Source organism: Chelonus insularis, unplaced genomic scaffold (genome assembly GCF_013357705.1).
Source record: "Chelonus insularis isolate UGA/USDA-ARS -01 unplaced genomic scaffold, ASM1335770v1 contig_317_pilon, whole genome shotgun sequence".
In the NCBI taxonomy this organism is placed as follows: Eukaryota; Metazoa; Arthropoda; class Insecta; order Hymenoptera; family Braconidae; genus Chelonus; species Chelonus insularis.
In genome coordinates this window covers 320,158-342,142 of record NW_023276487.1, presented here as the reverse complement: position 1 = coordinate 342,142, position 21,985 = coordinate 320,158, and the positions used below count along the sequence as shown (strand labels likewise).

The window sequence follows — 21,985 nt, the reverse complement described above, 5'->3', positions numbered from 1 at the left end:
CCTATTTAGCAACCTACTACATCTTCAAATCCATGTTTCATTATGATAACTCAATTTTAGTTTGTTAATTATGTGCTATTATGTTGTGTTTATCGTCGAATATTAGATTTTAAACGACATTTATGAAAAATAAAATTGTTATTTGCCATTTTTATTTACCTGTGAAAAATTTCGCTAGCAAAAAATTGGTGATTTTTTTTTCTTTTTTTTATTTAAGTTAAAAGAGAATTTTTTTTCCAAACATTGAGAATTATTTGGACAAAGTATTTAATGAGAGGAAAAATTAGCTACCCCTTTGCGCAAGTGAAGTTGGTCATTATTGTTAAAAAATTCACATGTATGATACGTAAATTTTTTTTTTTTGTACACTTCTTCTTTTATGTAATAAAGTAAACGTACCAATTAGTCTCCCTGGTTCTATGAGCGATTGTTGAACAACTCGGTGAGAATGTCCCTATTAGTTTAGTGACTCTCTGTCTATAATGTATTCATAATAAATCGTGAATTTCCTTTTTAAAGTCTAAATAATAATCGAGAATAGATCAAAGCCATGTTAAGCCGCTAATTGGAAGACAGGCTTTTTTTTATTACTGAAAAAAAATTTTTTTCAATAGAATACTGTTGATAACAAAATTTTGAAATGTAAATTTGCAAAGCAGAAAATATTTTTATTTATAAATAGAAAAAAGGAGGGAAATATTTGAGAGTAGTGACGAATATTTAAAAAATATTTTTTTTTCAAGCTTGCTAGATATTTTTAGTATGGAAATGTAACTATTGTTTGTATTCAGAAAAATGTAGTGAGGCATGGTATTATATGACATAGAAAATTTATCAATAATGTCTATAAAGAATTATCTAGCTTTTTCATACTTTGTTACAATAAATTTGTAATCAATAAAAATATAAAAATAGTTTAATTTTTTTATTCAATTAATTTATTTTTGATTTATAGAAAAAAAAAATGACAAGAAAGTAAAAAAAGAAGATAAAAGAAATACTGATTTGCTGCATTTGAATAAGAAATTAACAGTTGGTGTAAATTAAGAAAAAGTCAAATGATCCCTCGATTTTCAATTTTTCCGCTGACATCTAAGCTTCTTCTTCTGCTCTTTTCTTACACATCACTGATCAATTTGTGGGTCGCGCTGAAGCTTGAAAATACTCTTTAAGTTTTATCTAAATAAAACATTTTTCTCCCTTTCTACTAGAGTAGAAAGAAAACTCCAAAAGAATTTTTCACATTTTTTTTAGCAATAAAAATACCGACATCATTAAATAACAATCTTCACAAATTAATTAAAAAAAAAAAATAGTCCATCTCTATCACTGCTTTCAAAATTTGTTCAATATTTCTGTGAATTAAAAATTAATTATTTCATTGATCATGATTTATCATCACTCCATTATGATTAAATTTGCACAAAGCAATAATAAAAATGAGCCAATGTACATCATGATAACTAATGAAAAAATTCTATTAATAATCAAAGACCTCAACACTTTAGAAAAAGTAGTTACATTTATAATCCGAAAAACAAGTCACAAAGCGGTCAAAAACCTTGACAAAAAAGTATTCCATATTCCATCAACTCACCCTGTATATAACTCATGTACACTCACGAATTTTTGATCAAGTATATAGAAGAATCTGAATCAATGGTGAGTGTTTTATTATACGTCTAATGTAAAAAACGGTTTTTTATTTCCAGTTTCTGAGTTTGAGTTATAATCTAATAACAGCAGGGGTTAAACGTTCAACTACAACCAGATTGACTTGGGTGACTCATTAGAATGGATCACGTATTCAGTCAAAGTCCAAGAGAAATAAAGTTTATGGTTACTTACATCGTTTTCAACTTATTCAAGTTTATACATGTGGCAAGCTATACTTGGAGTGGGCTAGAAGATAACGCAGGCGTTTCTTTGATTTATGAATTCAAATGAAGGTGATTCGTGATCGTGTTATTATGTATCTACACACTCTACTCTTTCAACTGGAGAGTTGGAAGCTAGAGTCGAGCTATTATATAGCTGAAAAAACTGAGCTGTCGTATATTCCACCAACTTCTATTCTATCTGTTGGATGTAATTTTTATCAAAATAAAAGATATAAGAGTTTAATATCTGAAAATAACACAATTAGACAAGTTGAAATATTTCACAGTAAAAATTTAATATTTCAATGGAAATAAAGTGGAGAATAATTAAAGAGTGGATACACCAGAGGTGATAAAACATACTATAAGGTTCCTATCTCCAATAAAAAGTCAATAATGTTAGACTTTTGCTATAAATATATCAAAACTAACACTTCCATGTCTGCATCAAGAGCTGTAAAAGAACATGATTTGACAGTTTAATCGATAGATTGATAGAAAAGTTATTCATTAGTTGGAGGGTTATAAATTATGGTATGTTTTATGGAACGTTGAATTTTTAAATTTATTGTCACCTGGCAAGGCAAAATGATACTAATGAAGGCAATCTGAATATGAAGAATAATAAGTTGATGGAAAAGTTTGACATGATAAGGATACTTAAAAACTACTCGTGCAAGATGGAAGATTAAAATTAGTGTTAGTATTTTGTGTGGGTTGGGGGAGGAGTAGAGAAGTGATGGCAGATGAAGACTAATGGCTTTTGTGAATTGGTCAATCATTTTAAAAAGATCTTCATACTATCGTTGATGTAATCAGCTAAATTACCACAGCTTAAGTATGCATCTGATTAGTAGAGTTTATATAAGTACTTTTTATTATTTATAATATATATTTTTTTTTATATTGTTGATTGCCTGAGAACTGAAAGTTGGTTTTAACATTAAACATTTTTTTAAATAATCATGGAAGAGTGATTTGTTTAATTTAATTAACAGTTGGATCATCTTATTTGTAAATACATCTAAAAAATATGATAGTTGTTGTTGTTTCGCCTAGACCATGATCAATTTAATATATTTTATTTGCAATGTTGAATAGTAAAAGATTTTTTTTTTGTCTATCACAAGTTATGGCAGAGATTTATTGATTATTTTATAGCAAAAATCTGTTCTTAATTTTATTGTAATGTTCATGATATTATATATAATAAGTAGTCTCTGATTGCTAAGACATTAGCATTTTCCATATGTAAATTCGAATTTTAATTAACCTTATTTTAAAAATGATTTAACTACGTCCACTATCCAAACCTTAATTAATGCATCTCCAATATGTCTTCAAATTGATTTGATTATAAGATAGATTAATTAAGCTTCCCATAAAAAAGTCAAATAAAAATTGTGATTTTCTTAAAAGCAATTTAATTAATGTTAATCGAAATTTTAATACTTTTATCAATTTATTTTGAGAAGAATTTTAAATTCAATTTCACTAAACCATCCTTCACATATCATTGATAGGAGAAAATGTTTTTGATAACAAAATTTGTTTGTCGATATTTCAAAATGATTCAACCGGTTAAAGTTGTTGAGAGGTCAATCGATGCTTTCCAAGGTCACCTCTTGCTGATAAAATTTTTAGCAAAGCGGTTGTAGTGTTCTCGAATCAAAGGACTTACAACTTTATTTTTTATTTTTATAGCCACAGTAAAAGGCTTGACGTTTGTGAGTGTACGTAGATAAATCATTATATTGAAATTTTTTTTTTTAAAACTAAACCAATATTCGCATGGACAAGCCCTTTTTATTCAATATAATAAAATTTTTATAGATTATCTTATAATCACATTGTTGCTGACAAAGTTTTCAATCATTTAACAATGATGTTTTAGTGAGAATAAAATAAAATCAATGCTTTATTCCACTTTATGGGAGGAATGTTTTATGCACACTTCTATGTATATAACAAATAATTTACTTAAATTTTTATATGTATTAAAATATTGAGTATGCAAATATTTGTGAATTTTTTAGAATATTAAAGATAGTTTCTTTATGATTTTTATTCAATTGATTGCAATTAATAATCATGATTGTTCATTGCTAAGTGATAATACAGTTAAAATAAAAATAATTTATGTTGAAGTGTTTTTATATATTTTATTGTAAATACAAAAGTTATAAAGTAAAATGAAATTAAATTACTCAATCTTTCTAAGAAATTCTTATTTTTAATGAACAATACTTTTAATTAAGACAATTTTAATTAAACAGGATAAAAAATGTAATTAATTAAATTCACATTTAATTGACAAATCCAGACATTTGTTTAATGTAGTCAAATAAGATGAGAATTAAAATGTAGAGACTCTTCCAATTATCTTCATTACAAGATCAGTAATTCTAACATCAGCCAAAAACTAAAACAAACAACATCTCTGAAACAAAGCTCATGATGAAATGTAACCCGTTGTACTAATGGAGTAAATGTAAATGACTGCTAATAAGTCGATAGAAAAGTTTGTAGAACAAGTTAAACATGATAAGGGCACTTTGTAACTGCTAACAGAACTCGAAAGATTAAAATTAGTATCACTACATTATATATCCATATTCGCCAGCTAAGCTGGTACATAAAGCACAAATTTATGTCTAAATTTGTATTTTTTCGCTGGAGAAGCTAACTAGAGCAAATGTTAGCCAATTGCTTCAGATGAATAATGTATGTTCCAAAATGATTATTGGAAAAGTAAAGAGACTTGTGCTCTGTTTACACAGAGAGAGTCGTAGAAACGATAAAGGCATAAGATAATTCGCAATTGGGATCGATGAACTATTACGGAATAATTCATAAGCACATATCTATATACGTATATATGTGAACACACGTGGTGATATATAGAGCAACGAATCTTGAAGCACATTAATAACTGTATTGCAAGTGGTGTGGAATCACTTTAGCATCACAATGGGCCAACAATCAATCTCACCCAATATATATTGGGGATCCTTATACACATTTTGTTATATTGTGGTGCAATGACGTTGTCCATGTTTTTTTTTCTGAAATCGAGGCCTTTGCTAATCACAGTTGGGGCTCTCTCTGTCAAGCCTGCTTGGGGTTGGTGTTGATGTACCAAGGAGGGGGCAAAAGCTTTAGAATGCTTATAGAATGGTATAACGGTAGTAGTGAGCATCAAGAGGTGGTGGAAACAGTCGTACGCCGACTCCACCAGTCTCTAGCCGACAGCCTGTGCTAAAGCACCTGGTTAGTTGGCTCTAGTCCTTTCTGCTTTATCTCAAGTACTCTCGGACTATTTTCTAACTCATGAAAAGTCTTGCATTTATCTTTTTTCAATGCTACCTTGGTTTGACTCCAAATATCTCGCTACCTGCATCAGTGACTAGAATTCTTTAAACGCGGGTGGTCAGATTTGGTACAGTGTAAAAAGGTGATCAGTCACGTGGAGTCAACATTCTCACTGGACTACCCTCTCTGTTCGAGCATATAACCACTGCTGGTCTGGTGTTAAAAAAAGTTTCGACTTTTTAGGAATGTCACGAGGCTTACAGGTAATTTTAACCATCATTTTGATTAAAATTGTTGTTATCATTGATAGTTTTTTTTTATGATGGGTGTGTAAAATTATGATAAACTCTGTTGTCACTAATTTTATACAGCGTTGGAAAGTTTAAAAAGTTTCACAAAGTCCATGACAACAATCATGAATGTATATAACAATTTTGTTTAATACTTTGAAAACTTTATCAATTTTTTTATTATTCTTTCCACGTTGCTTTTCATAACGTCCTCGTATTTTCAATTTATACGCTGTATGCATTCATAAAATTTTTGATTAGTTTCCTACTCTTCTCGTATACTAGAAATTAATAATAAAAGTTACGAAAGATTTTTTTGTTTACTACTATAAAATATTCTATTTAAAGACCAGAATAAGTAGTAAAAGTAATAGATGTTGATAATGATAATAGTTGCAAATGAGATGAAAGACTCAATGAATTGTTTAGACATTTATTTTTTAAGTTCAACAGTTTTTCCTTTGATTATGAGAAGTTTAGAATCTGGTAGCACTTAGAGACCAAAGAATTTAGAAAAGTTTCTCTGGGAATGTATCCAAACAATCGTGTCGTAAAAGTCGTGAGTTGTTTTATGTTTTATTTTATATAGAGATAGGTAGTTTTTTTATTAATCCAGTAAAAGAGTTTTTATGTTTCTTTCATCTAGTAACTAATGACTGAGATAATGTAGAAATGAGAGAATTAATAAAGTTAGAGCACTTTTAGTTGTTTTGAAAATAAAATGATGTCAGTAAATAATTTTGGTGATGGTAAATTGATGGCCGTTTATCGTAACACACGTCGCAAACATGATCACTAGTTGTCCCATGGAACCCCTGACGACACAAATATAGACAGAGCCAACGAGAACTCACAATGCGATACTATTTTGAGAGATACACATCGTCGTGTCATCCAAGTGAAGTTCCTTCGCTTACTCTTTCTTTTTATCCTTTTTTTTCTTACACGTTTTTTTACTTGCTCTCTTTCTCCGGCGTACTTAGCTGAGAATAAAAAAGAAAAGGTAGTGTTCTATCTGTATCCCCAAATCGTCAGACACGTGAAAACAGCAGCTGTTGTCTCCCTATAGTATGTACACCCTTTTTAAAAAATGTGCTGTCAGATGGAAACTTTTGGACGGGAAATCATACTATTTTGCTGGAATTATATGTTTGAATAAACGCTAGCAATATGTTCATGTAAATAAATTTTTACATTTTCTAGTAATAATATGAGGTGGAAAATTTATCGTTTTTCATATCATATTATTATCTGCACATATCGGAATGATAAAGTAACGGTCAAAATAGAAAAACTATTGTGAATTATTAACTTTTGTTTACACTTTAAATTTATTTGTTTTTATTTATCGTTGGAAAATGAAAAAATTTGATTTATTGGATTGTAATGATCGATTAAATACTTTCTATTCTTACGTGTGCGAAATTCAGAAATTTTATTCCAGAATATAATAACACCATTTGTTATTTAATAATATTTTTAGAAATTTTACTCCATTTATTAAAAAAAGTTTTTTTTTTTTTATTAGTATTTAAATAAGAAATTCAACTAAGAGTTTATGGGAAAAGCATCAAGCTTTATTGACAAAAAACTTAGATTAAATTCTCAATTAATAATTAAATTTTTATGTATATGTTTTCTTTCTGCCAAGATATTTCTTTGTGGTGAGATAGAAAAATGATTCTTAAATCAACAAAGTTTATTGATAGTTAAAAAATACTATTAATGCATAGATTTTTTTAACACTTCTTTTTCTGTCTATCATGAAACAAGTTTGAATTAATTATTATGGAGGAATGAATTATGCATTGGTGATGATGATATTAATGGCAGTGAAAATATTTTATCATAAATTGTTGATAAATTATTACATAAAAAAAGAGAAATTTATCAACTGTCATCAGAAAGTAAGGAAGCTAATAATATTTAAATTTATCGAATTATTAAGTAAAATTTATTCCATTTGATAGTAAAAAATATCTCTATTATCATTTGATAAATTTATTAACGGTGAATAAATATTTCTGGAAAAATTTCGAATGAATAAAAATTTATTTACTATGTAACTAAATTTGTCTTCTTGTACAAGAGATTAGTCACATGGTGACTAATATAAGAATTTATAATAAAAAGGTGTATAAATCTCGATCAGATTCTTTTGAGAAAATTTTTTTTTGTTTATTTATTTAAAGTCGTGTTTTAACAACACAGGTCAACAACAGTGACTTCATAGTCATTTATTTCAAGATTGTTACATTTTAGGAGCTTTAAATTCAGTAACAAAAATATTTTATTACGGTGAATAAATTCTCTGAAGACAAAATAACTAAGAGTGAACAATTAAATTTATTTTAAAATATTTCAAACATATTTTTAGCTAGGAAATAAATTGAAATAATAAATGTACGATCAAATAAAACTAATTAAAATAAATACAATCAATTAAAAGAAAGAAAAAACAAAAAGATATGGAAGATTTTTAATGATAAGTTTAATAAAACAAAATTTATTGGCTGAGTAATAAAGAATCCTTCTCTCAGCAAGTATATATCTCTTATCAATAATATCCTTTGATCTTCAAATAAATCACTATAAAAAATCTAATATTTTCCTCTCAACAGTTTTGAAGATAAAGCTTGACCTCAAACGTGTATTCTGGACCCAATTTCATGTCGGCTTATCTTTGTAAAGATAATAAAGATTTTATAAACAGAATAAAACTCAAGTTTTTTTTACGATTTTATGGAAATTCAATAGTTTTGTATTCTAATCTGATAAATCTTGAGGTTTTTAATAGGCTTATCTTAATAAGATGAAGAATTTGAACAAATACAAGAGAAAAAAAAAATTTGATTGCTCCAAAAGCTAATGATTTCGAAATTATAAGTTTTTATAATGATTCTGGGAATATATACCTAGTTCTACACCTGCTTGAGCAGCCTGTCGACTCACGATATCCCATTCAAGATCAACATGGTCAGAATCCGATAGCTTTAAATGTTTTCTATCATTCCACTCCACTCTGACCCATCCTATACCTCAACTATCCCTACTACCCACGCCAGCTGGCATTCCTCAAACCCATAGTTATACCTAGTGATTTTCCGAAAATGGCCATAAAGCCCGTCTAACACCTGTCTCATCCTAAATAATTTATCCACACTATTCTCTTCCCACCCTCAAAGAGTAAGAAAAATAGAATAAAAGAGCGGATGCTTTTTTTCCATGCGTAATTTTCTATTTAGTGGTAATGGAAATATAAACAAACCGTGGAAGAAAAGGGATTCAATATTTTTCTTGTTGCATTTCATTGCAACTCGATATGCAAAAGTTTTTTTTTTTTTAATATGGAATTATATGAATTGGTAATGACATGAAAAATTGAATGAATAATCGCTACTGTGATTCATGTAGATACTATATTTCTGGATGTATAATTAAATGAAACTTTAAGACTGGAGATCCCAGCTACTGTTGACTTTGCTTTTGTGAATTTTAGTTTTGAATTGTGCAAACAAAAAGTTACAGTTACTAACTGAGAATTCAGTTTTTTAATTAATGGTTTAAAAATGGCGGAAATATTTATTGGAAAAGTAAATCAATTTTTCACTATCATTATCAACTTTCTTTACAATTTAATGAAGAAGAAAATTCAAGAAATGGGATAAAGAGTTGGGAGTGAATTTAACCTGAAGTTTTATCACTTTTTTAACATTCGATTACTACATTAATTATATTTTCACTAAAATCAACAGTAGATTCAATTAAAATTTATTTTTTATCAGTGAAATTGAATTTTCAACTGATAAAAAAGTTAATTACCCTAGCAAGAAATAAAGCTGGTCTATCATTGGGTAGGTCTAGCTATCCTTGACCTAATGTTGAACCAATAATGATCCAATCTTGCTTTTTATTAGGAATATTAGATATTCAAGAACACAAAAACATCTAGAAAATCCCAAAAATTACTTATTTTTATAAAAAAAAAAATCCCAGGAAGTTTGATATTCTTTTCAATCTCACCATTGAAAAATTAACAAAAAAAAAAAGATTAGTTTTTGTTCTGAAATCTGAACAAAAAATTTACTTCCTGTTCCTCCGGAAGTGCGATTTGATCGCTAGAGATACTTGCACATCTGAACATCCAGCACAAAGTTTCAGATTTTTTTAAGCGACATTTTTTGCAGAGAGAACTCACCCATCAAACCAACTGACAGACAAACATATCTCCCAACTATTTTTTTTTTTTTTTAGCTTCTAATAAAATCTTAAAACTCGAGAATCATCGAAATTCAATGTCAATATGAATATTCATCAATGTTCAATATAAAATTTTATTAATAATTCATAAGAGAGAAAACCTTTTAATTAAATATAATTAATAATTCTATCGAGATTTATCTATTTATTTATCAATATTTTTTCTCTACACATAATAAACATATGTGGCAATTATTATTATTTAGATTAAATGTGAAACAAATTTCACATCGTGTTTATCTCCTTATTATATAATATAGAGTATGATAGGAAATATATTAAAATGTTGAAAGGCGATTCTTTGATATCCCCCGATATATTATTAGTTCACGGTTTATTTACGTTTATTTATCATGAGAATAGGTTGCTGACTAGAGATGATAGATATCGATAGAATAGATGTTGAGAGCTTGTTTCGGTTGATCGATCATGAAAAGTTACATTATAGCCACACGAAGAAGCTGAAATGGAGCAATAATTCCTGGTATATACAACTACTTTAATAATAGAAACTGATTTATCATTGATACGGAATTTTATCCAAAAAAATATTTATCTGTCAAAATGATATTATGTAACCTATTGTTAGTTGGTATATATTGAGTGTTTAAGTAACGTAATATAAGAGATAAATAAAGAAAGTCAATTTTTATTTTTAATTAAATTTTAACAGTTAAATATAATTAAAGATAATTTAATGCTTCGAAACTAATTAGCGATGAAAGTAAATATTGGAAAGAGTCATTTTATGATAGAACAACACATTTATTTTTTCGATGGAACTATTATTAAATGAATTAAAAATAAAAAATATAAAATTATTCCTATGTTGTTGTATAATATTAAATGAAATTAAATTGATTCTATAAATATTATGTCTGTCTATCTGTCTATTATTTTTTCACAACGACTTTTACAAAATTTAATTAAAGTTTCATATCAGCAGAGTCATTTTTAAAAGAGAAATTATTTACAATTATTTTTTTCGTAATTCCCAAGATGTATTTGTTGCTTAATATGTATTTTACATATATGAAGTAAAATGATTGAAAAAAAAAAAAAAAATTTGTTTTATCATTGATTATTAATGTCAAATCATCTGACTACCCAAATACAATCGTCTTTGATTAGTTTGGATGAAGGTTTTGAAAGATGGTGGGCGATAGATACAATCATGTACTTTCACTGGTGTTGTGGTATATCATGGTATAATTTGGAAGATTTAGAAAGTAATACTGAGAGAATTAATCAATTTTGAACAATCGTTCTTTTATTTTAAATTATTTTATTTCAAGTAAACGGAAATGTTATTTTAGTTTGTAAACTTTCCTGGACTAATTTACATTTCTTGAATCAACTAAAAGGGTATTTCTACTACCATTTGAATATCTCAAACAAATATATAACTGCATATATAATTAATCAAGTTTAAGTCTATTTAAAGCAACGGTAAAAGTGTGCATTGAGATGAGGGAATTTTTTTCTCATCATTTACAAATCTTCTGTGCAATAAATAAATCAAGAATAATTTTTTTAATGGATCCGTAGAATTCAAGTGATGAAAATATAATTTTATATTGTATTAATTATTATGAGGCAATTAAAAAAGAGGTTTTAATGAAATTAGTCGAATCATTTTGAAAGCATGGGTAAATAATTAATCACTCTCTCGTGCTTCGTCCATAGCTGATATATTTTTCAGCTTGGGATAATTTTTAATAAATGTTCGAAGGGAGGATTTCACCCCCGATACAGTCTGTAATTTTTTTGACACTTTCAGCTGCTAGAAATCGTTGAATCCATTAATAATCGTATGGGGCGAGACTATTTTTAATGTTGAATATAGACATGAAAGGTAAAAAAAAATCTGCATCTTGTATCAAAACGAAATTTTGCTTAATCATAATGTTTTAAATTAATAATATGTCAACAAATGTTTTATCTAATGAAACATTTTTCAATCAAAAATTATTCCATTGGCATTTATGAAAATTAAATCAACATTTACAAAAAAACGCACTACATTAAGCATAAAATTTGGCAAAGTAAATTGTCCTAATTTATGAATCAATTGTGATTGAATATAAAAATATATTTAAATCAGATAGAAAATTATATAAACATGAGCTTCAGTCATAAACAGTCTTTGGTATTTTGAATAAATATTACCATATGAAGAAAACTTAAAAGGGATGAATGCTACCGAAGCACATAATTTTATCAAAAATTATTTGTTGGGAAATGAAAAAATCTGTTTGACAAATAAACAACTATATGTAGTAAGATAAATAAATAAGCTTAAAGTGATAATTTAACTGAGATATATCGTTAATTTATAATCAATTATCTTTAAAATCCAAAAACGTCCTCATAAACTGGTAAATTTTATCGCCCTGAAGCTTACCTACTTCTCAAGCGTCTTTTAAACAAGAATGGTACCATCTCGATAGTCTTCCTTCCTAAAAACTTTGAACCAGTCGTACAAAACTTTTTAAGGGTCATGGCCACTAAAAAGTTTTCCCGTATTCTCATTCTTATATACCTAGGTGGGTACAACTTCTTTATTTCCAACTATTTTATATTGCTGATTGAACAATAGAAAATACTAGTAAAAATAATTATCCACCAAAGGGAAATGTTTAATTATACAGAATTGACGGGACAAGAACAAAAAGGTTAACGGCCGTAGGAGTTAATAAGATGCAAATGGCGTACACTCGAATCGAGTGTCTCAATCCATAGTCTCGTGCGCTCCTCAAAAGATGGGAGTGCAAAAAGTCGTACTTTTTCCTCTTTTTCTTGTTTTTTTCTTTTTTTGTTGTGTCTCGACTCCATTCTAGTGTATAATGGAGACGAAGCTTTGTTGTCCCGGTCGGATGACTCTCGAGGGTTCGTTGAGTAAGGGATGGGTTAATTAGAATTCTACCAAAATTATACCATTGAAAAAACATGTTATTATTATAGCTACTCTCTATTATTACCGTGTATTATGTTTTAGGATTAACAGCTAGAGTATTTATATTATAAATTATCGCAAATACATGAATTACTGTTAGTCTTTCAAATCGAACCAAAAACATTTGCTGTTTTTTAAGAATGACAGGTGTATTATTGTACAAACGGAGGAATTTCACTTTGGCGAACAATGAAAAATGTTGCTGAATACAATGGTAAAGTTTGCCGGTGGTTTATTTTGAGGAATAAAAGAATTTTTGAGACAGAAGAAAAGACATTTTCTTATTCGTATAATTCATTATTTTAATAAAATTCTATCGTAAGAATATTATCTTTTATTTGAACATTAAAATTTTATTTTAATGATGAATTATTTAAAAGTATTTCTTTTTTTTTTGTTAATAATAGAAAAAAAAGAAAGAATTTTTATATTCACCTCCGGAAATTCCTAATTAATTTTAAGATTAAAATATCTCGTCATCTCTAATATTTTAATTAAGTTTCCATTTACAAAAATTATTTCTCATACTAAATATTAAATATTCAAAAAAAAAATAATTACAAAAAAAATTTCTAAATTCTTAATATGAGAAAACATTGATTAAAAAATTTATTCAAATCATTTTAGTATTTTAATGTTGAATTTTTTTTTTTATGTTTTTTTTTTTGTTAAAATTCTCTGATCAAAAACAGGGAGAGACGTTTCCATTCACTGATTCCATTCAAAAATCATCACTCGAGCCCAGACAATTTTAATTACTAGAATAAAACCGTGCAAATTTTACAACTTGGATGTTCTCTAGCACAGTTATTTTGACAAAAAAAAAAAAACAAAAAATTAACACGGGATTCACGGGCATTAGAAAACCATTATAAGACTGTAGCTGTTAGTAAATGATTAAGCGATTGAAAGGCTGAAAAAAATTGATGGGAAAAGATAGACAAAGCGTCTAAGTAATGACGATGCATACCAACGGATCCCATTAACGCCCGTTCTCTCTTCTCTTCTCACCCTTATAGCTCGCGCCCCGTTTCCCTTTCCTTCCGCCGCCATCCTTTCGGCTCCTTGTCCCTTCCTCTTCAACAACGGGGAGATTTTAAAGGAAATAAATTGAGATTACTCCAGAGACGGGGTAACCACACTGACGCCTATGGTTAAGACAAGGATTCTCGGGAATTTATATGAGGAAATTATTATGGAGTAAGTACTTTCTTCTATCGTAACTTATCTTAGTTCATTCCAGTTCTTTTATTCCTACTTCAATCTTGGGAAATCCAGAAAAAATATCTTTCACTAAAATAAATTTATCTCGCCGTTATTAAAAAGAAATCATAATTCATTTGAAATATTTTCCTTTTATTCTCTCCTTTTGAGTCTCTCTCTCTCTCGCTGAGAGGCAGCAGGATATTATAAGGGAGAGGTTAACATATGAGAGGGCCAGCAGGGGAACAATTTGTTTGTTTAGTTGATTAACTTTATCAATAGGTTATAATTGAACAACTAGATTAAATTGATTAGTTGTTTAAGCTAGACAAATGGCTCTATGAGGGTTTTTTATTCAGTTGTGGAGCTCAAATTTTGGAGCAAATTTTTTTTTTCAACTTTAATAAAACCCTCTTCAACACTTCTTGAGTAAACTTTTTTCATTGAAATTGAACATTCTTTTTAACTGAAAAATTCAGGCAACAAAAGAAAGAATTGGTAAAAGAATAAAGTAAAAATAATTTTGAAAAAATTATTAAGTGTTAAATATTAAATTGTCATGACAATGGAAATGTGATTAAAGCAACTTTTTATAATGGAGAATAAATTATAAACATTTTTTTTTTTAAATTGAACATTTACTGAAGAATTTGATTCATAAAGTACATTCAGAGGTTTAATTGAAGTGCTTCAAGATCCGAAATTAACTTTTTTTTTTTGAATCTGAATAAATATTCCGCTATGAATTTAAGAATGCGCTGTGAATAAGATGTACATTTCGAGATTGTCTTATAATCAATATCGTTCATGCATTATGAATATAAAAAATAGATAAAAAAACGGTTAATAAAGTTTCTGCATTTTTAGTTGAGAAAAAATTCGATAATTTTAATAATAAATTCAATCAAGTTTCTATTTAAAAATAATAAACTATGTAAAAAAATATTATTATCACTTTCCGATAAACTCTGGTATTTGTTCCGGAGGAAATTAATTATTTTTAATAGTAATGCGAGTGGGATGATAAGATTATTGTTAAATGTCATAATTATACTGGAAAATAATGGAGATATCTAAAGAGAGAGCTTTTTTTATTATTCACGTAAAAAAAAAAACCTATCATTTATTATAGTTATTTCATCTGATTATTATCATGTAAAGCTAAAAAACATTGCTTCCGTATTTATATATATGAAAAAATTAAAAGCTACAATATTAAGTAATTTAGTTAAGTAAAATAATTGATGAAAAAATAGGAAGTTGAAAAAAAAAAATCTTAAAACACTTTTTTTGTTTGTTAAAAGTTTTATTAAATGAGATGACAACAAATAATTTTCTTATCCCGTTGCATCTTCATCTTTCAAAAAACTTTAAGAACATGAAAAATTTCAATTAATGATGATACTTTTCACAAAAAGTTGGTCCCTTTCAAAATATATATGATAAAGAAAAATGTTTCTTTCATCACACTCTTCACCATTTCAACATTTCTACAAAACTTGTGTATAGCACGTCTTCCAACAACTCATTAGAGAAGGCCAATTTTAGCAACATAAAGCTGACAATATTGTATTCGGTATCTCTCCCCTACATACATCTTTTTGAGAAAAAAAGTTATTTGATATACAAATGTACACACATATATTATTAAGTGAAAAATTTAAATATTTTGAATAGTGAAATAAAAAAAAAATTATATATTACCATGTTTAACAAATATATTTATTTATATTTATAACCATAAAATGGATTATATGGTTATAACTTTAGATTACAGGATTTTGTCAGAGTATAGTCACTCGTAGAGTCACCAATGACTAGTGTCTGGGATTTAATCCTATCATACAATCTTTTTTTTTTTGTTCGTCGCCAATATAAATCGGGAATTATTGGAAATATGTCATATTTATTATCGCGTTAATGTATAAAATCCCTTTTTTAGTTGTAATAAATAACAATAAATCTGAATTTTGACTGCTTAATAAATTTATCATTTTTATTTAACTCACATAAAATCGGACACACAATTATTTTTATCAACCGGTTTTTGAAGAAATAATTTTTTCCAACCAGTTGTGATAATTTCCTGAATGACCCCAATTTTGATTCATAACTGAAATGTGAAATGCAGATGGAATTGATTAAAACACAAGTAGGATATTTTCTCAAACTGGTATATCAGATGAGTTTGGAATGTCAGGAAAAGACGGAATTGGCAATTCCGGATGACTGCGGTCGAGTAATTCCCCTCGGATTCTAGTGTCTCCTACTCATTTATAGGTTGAAAGATTCTGTAATACGAATTCCCTAGATACCTAAATGATCATTATTAGGCGTTTGATGCGCATATTTTAATTGTCAGCGTCCAGTTAATCGAACGCCAAATTTAATCACGTGATTTGTCTAGTTCCCGGACATTATTGATTACGATGTAATTGATGAAAAATCGATACTTTGTGGTTTAATATAATTTCATATGATCTACAATTTGACATTGGTGAATTTATCAACAAAAAATGAAGTTTGCATTTTATGCGGGTTGATATAATATCTTTATTGAATTTGAATAATTTATCATCTCCCTATCCGGTTACAGGGATTAAAATTGCTAAATGTGGTATATCATGCATTTCACATTTTATTCAAACTTGTGTTGTGTCTCTAAGGAGATAGAGGAGGAATTTTTTTGATACTTTACTAATGATCTAAATGGGTTCTTATCGATTTTTACATAATATAAAAAAAATGTAAATAATATTTCTCAAGGAATTAAAGATAATTTCAATTTTATCCTGATTTGAGAGGTTTTTAAATATCAAGTACAATTGATTCACTCTACTGTAAAAAATTTAAGCCTCTTACTTTAATGAATAAATATTGATATTGTAATTAACAGACTCCTTGAGTTGATTAAAATTTTTCTAAAGCTAAAGAATATTTTATTCTGGATATATTTAATGATGGATTCACTCATTTATATTTATATTCAAGATATTTTTTCACTAAACAGCTTATTAGCAATGATATAATATTCAAATCTATATTTATTATTATCTACATTTTACTAAGATATTAAATAACTTTATAATTGAATAAAAAACTTATTTTTATATGAATAAATTTAAAATATTTAATTAATCCATCTTTTATTAAGTAAATATTAGAATAAAAATATTTATAATCTGAAACAACTGTCCATTATAATTTTTTTCCTATAAATAGAAAAGTAATTATTTATATAGAACATTATAGTCATATCAGTTGACTTTCTAAAATAAACCAATTTAATACATAATTGAAATTAAACATCTTTTGACAGAAATATAAAATATTCACAGTAAGAATATCCAATTTAACTTGTGTACAATTGAGAACTTTATACAACATCAAATACTTAAGCTGTACGATTAAGGAAACTTTGTCCTGATATACTCATGCATAAAATATAATAATTATTATTCTATCTTTATTCAATTTTAATAAATTATTATCCTCTTATTTAGCCCGAGTAATTACGCGATTGTTAAAATTACGTACATAATTAATTAAGAAACCTGCTAAATTCCACATTAATTCTCTTACTCCATTTCTTAGAAATAAAAAATATTATTATTCATATTCCAATAAAAATGTATAAAATAATATTAAAAGAGAAATGAGGATAATTTGAAAAATAAAATAAATCACATTTCAATGTTGCCTCATATTATTTGTAATAATAAAAGTCAAGGATGGATATTTTTGCTCGATATTCCACACGATTGCTTTTGGCAATTTTTTGAACGTTATATATATACAGGTACTATGCCTTTTCCAATTTCCGGTTCGTTTGATTCGATTAACTTTTCAATTGTGTACATTTCAGCTTTAAATTCAACTTTTTAACGTTTGTAGCAAATTTCGAATGTTTAGTCACGATAAACATCCATTCGGAAAAACATGAAAGCAATTTTAATAGGTTCTCTAACAGCTGGAATCGGTAACAGTTCTTCGGAATGTACCAAAATACAAAAGAGAAAGTTTTAATACAGTTGACGCCCACCACTGTACCTATCCAACAAATCTAGGGAGTTTTGTCTAGATTCTTGATATAAATTAGGATTAGGGTCTGAGTTAAAAAATAGAAGAGAAAGAAAAAAAACAGGTAAAGATGGTCCGTCATGACATTAAGACCACCACTATGACTTTTTTGTAGCTTTATATTTATTCGCATCAACAGTAGGCATTATAATGTATATCTATATGGTCCATGGATACCTTTGGTATACCTAGGGATCGTATACTGTCTGCAACATCCCATAAATATCCTGGATGCTCCTGCCTCGTCCCTTAATACGCGTAAGGTGACATATGCTTTCCCGCGGGAGTTTTTATTTGTGTGAAGAGAAGAAGGGACGCGTGAGAATATAAGAGATACTGCGGTATGAACAAAATATTTTAAAGAAATAATAAAAATTTGTTTTTTTTTTTTTAGATATACTATAGAATATATAATAAAACATACTGTAAGCTAAAATAAACAAGTTGCTAAATGGAAATTGTTTTTTTTTAACTGCAAATCAATTTTTTCAGTGCTCTGACATCTTGTCATGTTGGTGAAAAAGATAATAAAAATTTAGGGATGGTTATTTTTTTTACCAGGAGTTCGAAAAAAAAAAAAAATAATGTTTCATTGAAGGATAAGGCTTTTCAATTAGAATTTCAAGTTTTATAAATTGTGATGATGTTTTTCTCTTTTAATAAACAAGAGATAACATTTTACCAAGTGTTTTAAAGGTGATACATCTGTAGTGTGAATGATTATACACTGTGACATTAATAATTAATATTAACAATGATTTTAAAATATTTATTATGAAAAAGTAGCTCTTAAAAGACTCATTTACGATAAAACTTTTTTTTCGGAGTAGAAAAATAGGCAAAATTTATTTTTCGATAAAGTTGAAAAAACATAATAAAACATTCAGGAAACTAAAATGAACAATTCTTCGTGTGAAAATCGTATTTTTTTTTCAACCACAAAGTGATTTTTTTAGGACCCTGACATCTCGTCATGTTACTAAAAAATGACGAAACTCTATTTCCATGAAAAAATAGGTGAATAAAATATTCTTTGTAAAATAAAATAAAATAAAATAAAAAATTGGCTTTTATTATAATATAGCAATTTTTTTTCGTTATTTTGACATCTCGAGTCTCGAAAATATAATTTTTCATCAATCCATCTTCATTCCAATTCATCCCACGATTAATGTAAGAACATTTGATATAATTGGACCCTTTATCTTATTTGCATAAAATTCTTTTTAACCCTTAGAATCCCTCATGTCTTTACATCAACATATATTATCCTCTCAAAATGGGAAGTATGATGAATAGTGTTATTAATAACCGGTATATCTAGTAAAGATGATTAAAAAATTAGTATCATTATTCAAAAACTGTTTAAAGTAACCCTTCACATTGATAAATTCTTCATCTGTATAATTCGATAATTTTTCCGCTTAATTATTTATCCATTTACAAGATTAAATTACAGTTATTTTCGATAATATTCGTGTTTTTGAGAGACTGCTATTTCTGAACAATAATTCAGCAATTTCAATTGTTGCATCAAGTTATATAGAGATGAAAATAGACAAAAAGTTCGAATAAAAGACTTATTGATTAATTTGATAACATCGTTAATTGTAATACTATTGTACATTTCAACCAACTTTTATTGATTCGTATGCCAAAATACGATATTGTCAGGGATGCTGTATGTTGATAAAATTGGTTGCCTTTAATGAGTTGGTGGAAGATGTGTACAAGTTTGGGGAAAACATTGAAATACAGAGGAGATAAAATATAAAAGCTTTCTTTTTTTTCAGTGCTTTGAAAAAATACTAGTATTATTTAAAAACATTACTTTGTCACATTTAATGAGTACAGCTTTTATGAAAAATATTTACAAGTTTTCTATTTAAAAATTTCTCTGATTAAATATAATTATTTTCTTGAAAAATATCTTATCTTTGGATTCAATAATGAAAAAATGGATTAATTATTATTTCAAAACTTATACTTCCAATCCTTTGATGAAGTTTTGATATTAGTTAGATTCAATAGTCGATGTTTTTAAAGATTTCAAGTTATAATGTAATTATAATGAGATTTCAATGGTTTATTATTAACAAATAACCGCAAACTTGTATTGATAATTTGTAATTGTATAAAAGCAGAACTTGAACATCAATCAGTTATAAATGACTAGTACTTTGAAATTTTCATTATCGATTGTTTGTAATCGAGTTTTGTATTTAAATTCAATACTATTTTATTATTCATTTCATTCTGTAATACTAAAAATTTTCATCCAAACAATAATACTTAAATATAAATTTATAATATAATTTAAATAAAAGCTGATTATTCTATTTTTAAAAATACTTAAAATAAAATATAAAAAATAAGTTTATTATCATTACAGAAGCACAGTTCTGTAAATAATTAATACAATTAAGTATGTTCTTTTTAATTTTTTACATTGTGATTGTTGTTACTATTCTGAATATACCACAAGATAAAAAAAAAAAGTAGAAGACAAAATAAAATGCTGTATCTTATGATTAAAAAGCGTCTGAAAATCGTACTCTGAGAAAACAATTCAGCTTTAACAAAAAAAAAATATTTTCTGAATCACCACAAAGGAATATATTGTCTTTTTAACTATTTATATTCGAAAAAAAGGTCTGAATGTTTATATCAAAAACAATAATACTCATGCAAATGTTGGATAATTTTTTTTTTTTTAAGTAATAAATAACTGAAAAATTTTGTTTCTCTTCAAACTCTACCATTTTTCTATAAATAAAACATTTCATCTATAGAAAAAACATTTTCTGCCTTTCAAATAAATAATATCTCCTTCATATTAATAAACTCTGCAGTAGTTACAAAAAAAATGATAGATAAATGAATTAATTATGGTAGTAAATGTATTTATAACTTTATATTCATCCCATTTGAAAGGTCTTACATACTACATCTCTACCGTATAACCTTCCATACATGAATTAATAAATAATCTAGACATAAGAGGTAATTAATTATTCTCTCGTTTGTTATAAGAGCTTTAGGTTTTATACAAAGATTACGGACAATGAAAGCGTGTGGCAAAAGGAGAATCACACCGAGTCTCTTTTACACACAAGTGCCTTCTTACCAAGGTAATCCTCTAGATTCCGATCGATATGTAAAATCCGACAAAGTTAAACCCGGATGAGGTTAAATCCCTCACTATCGTTATCTCTTCGTTCGCTCGTTTTAATCATTGCCAATACAAGTTTTTACCATTTGTGAATTCACTTTAATGAAAGAGTATTTTATTTAAAAAAGTTCTTTTATTTCAGCTTTTTCATCATCATCTTTATTTTTATTTCTTCTTTTACTTTTAAAAAAACTTTATATACAATTTCTCGAAAGTTTATTTTTGTCTTTTAGCTAATTAACAAAATTATCATTAGCAGTTTTTACATGAGGGATATATTCAAAGTTTTGGGCTTTCACCTGGTTTATATATAGGTACATGTATGTGCCGTTAGGTATTTCTTATACTCTTTAGCTTTTTTTTGATCTTCCCTCAAGCCTCCCTAGTTGCCAATCCTTCATATACCAGGGTTGCCTCACCTTTCTTGTATAATACGCATGCGCGGTTTATCGACTACTGTGTGTATACAGAAGTTTCGTTTTCGCTGTATCCTTAACAATTTTGCTATCCTTCTGACTTTGTCGTTTACCCTGTCGTTCATCTTCCAACCGGATATTCCAACATATTGCTGTAATGTTTTTATGCAGATGATACATTAAACCAGTTATTTTCCATGCCCGTTTATTTGCCAAATAAACCAAAAATCCTGCTTTAATGATGCGTATAATTAATCTCTGTTATTGTTTTCTACAATAACCCAATGTAATATATCAAATTTAGAGAAAATACTTTTTATGAGCAATTCAACTGTCGACCGTTTAATCTGATATTATGGTGTATGTAGGCACTTGAATACACCAAATGTCATACTAAAGGCTTTGGGGAATTTTAT

The 21,985-nt window shown here is 27.4% G+C and overlaps 1 protein-coding gene across 2 annotated transcripts in view; it reads left to right on the top strand.

Moving 5' to 3' along the window:
- The first annotated feature begins 2,369 nt into the window (after nucleotides 1-2,369).
- LOC118065569 (slit homolog 1 protein-like) overlaps nucleotides 2,370-21,985 on the top strand; it is a 28,829-nt gene continuing 9,213 nt past the window's right edge. The window contains exon 1 of one of the 2 annotated variants that reach the window (XM_035080939.1): nucleotides 2,370-2,718. The gene's annotated coding sequence lies outside the window, so the exon portion shown is untranslated. Of the gene's footprint in view, nucleotides 2,719-5,137; nucleotides 5,456-21,985 lie in introns of those variants that run through there. The other variant, XM_035080938.1, reaches the window with a different exon arrangement.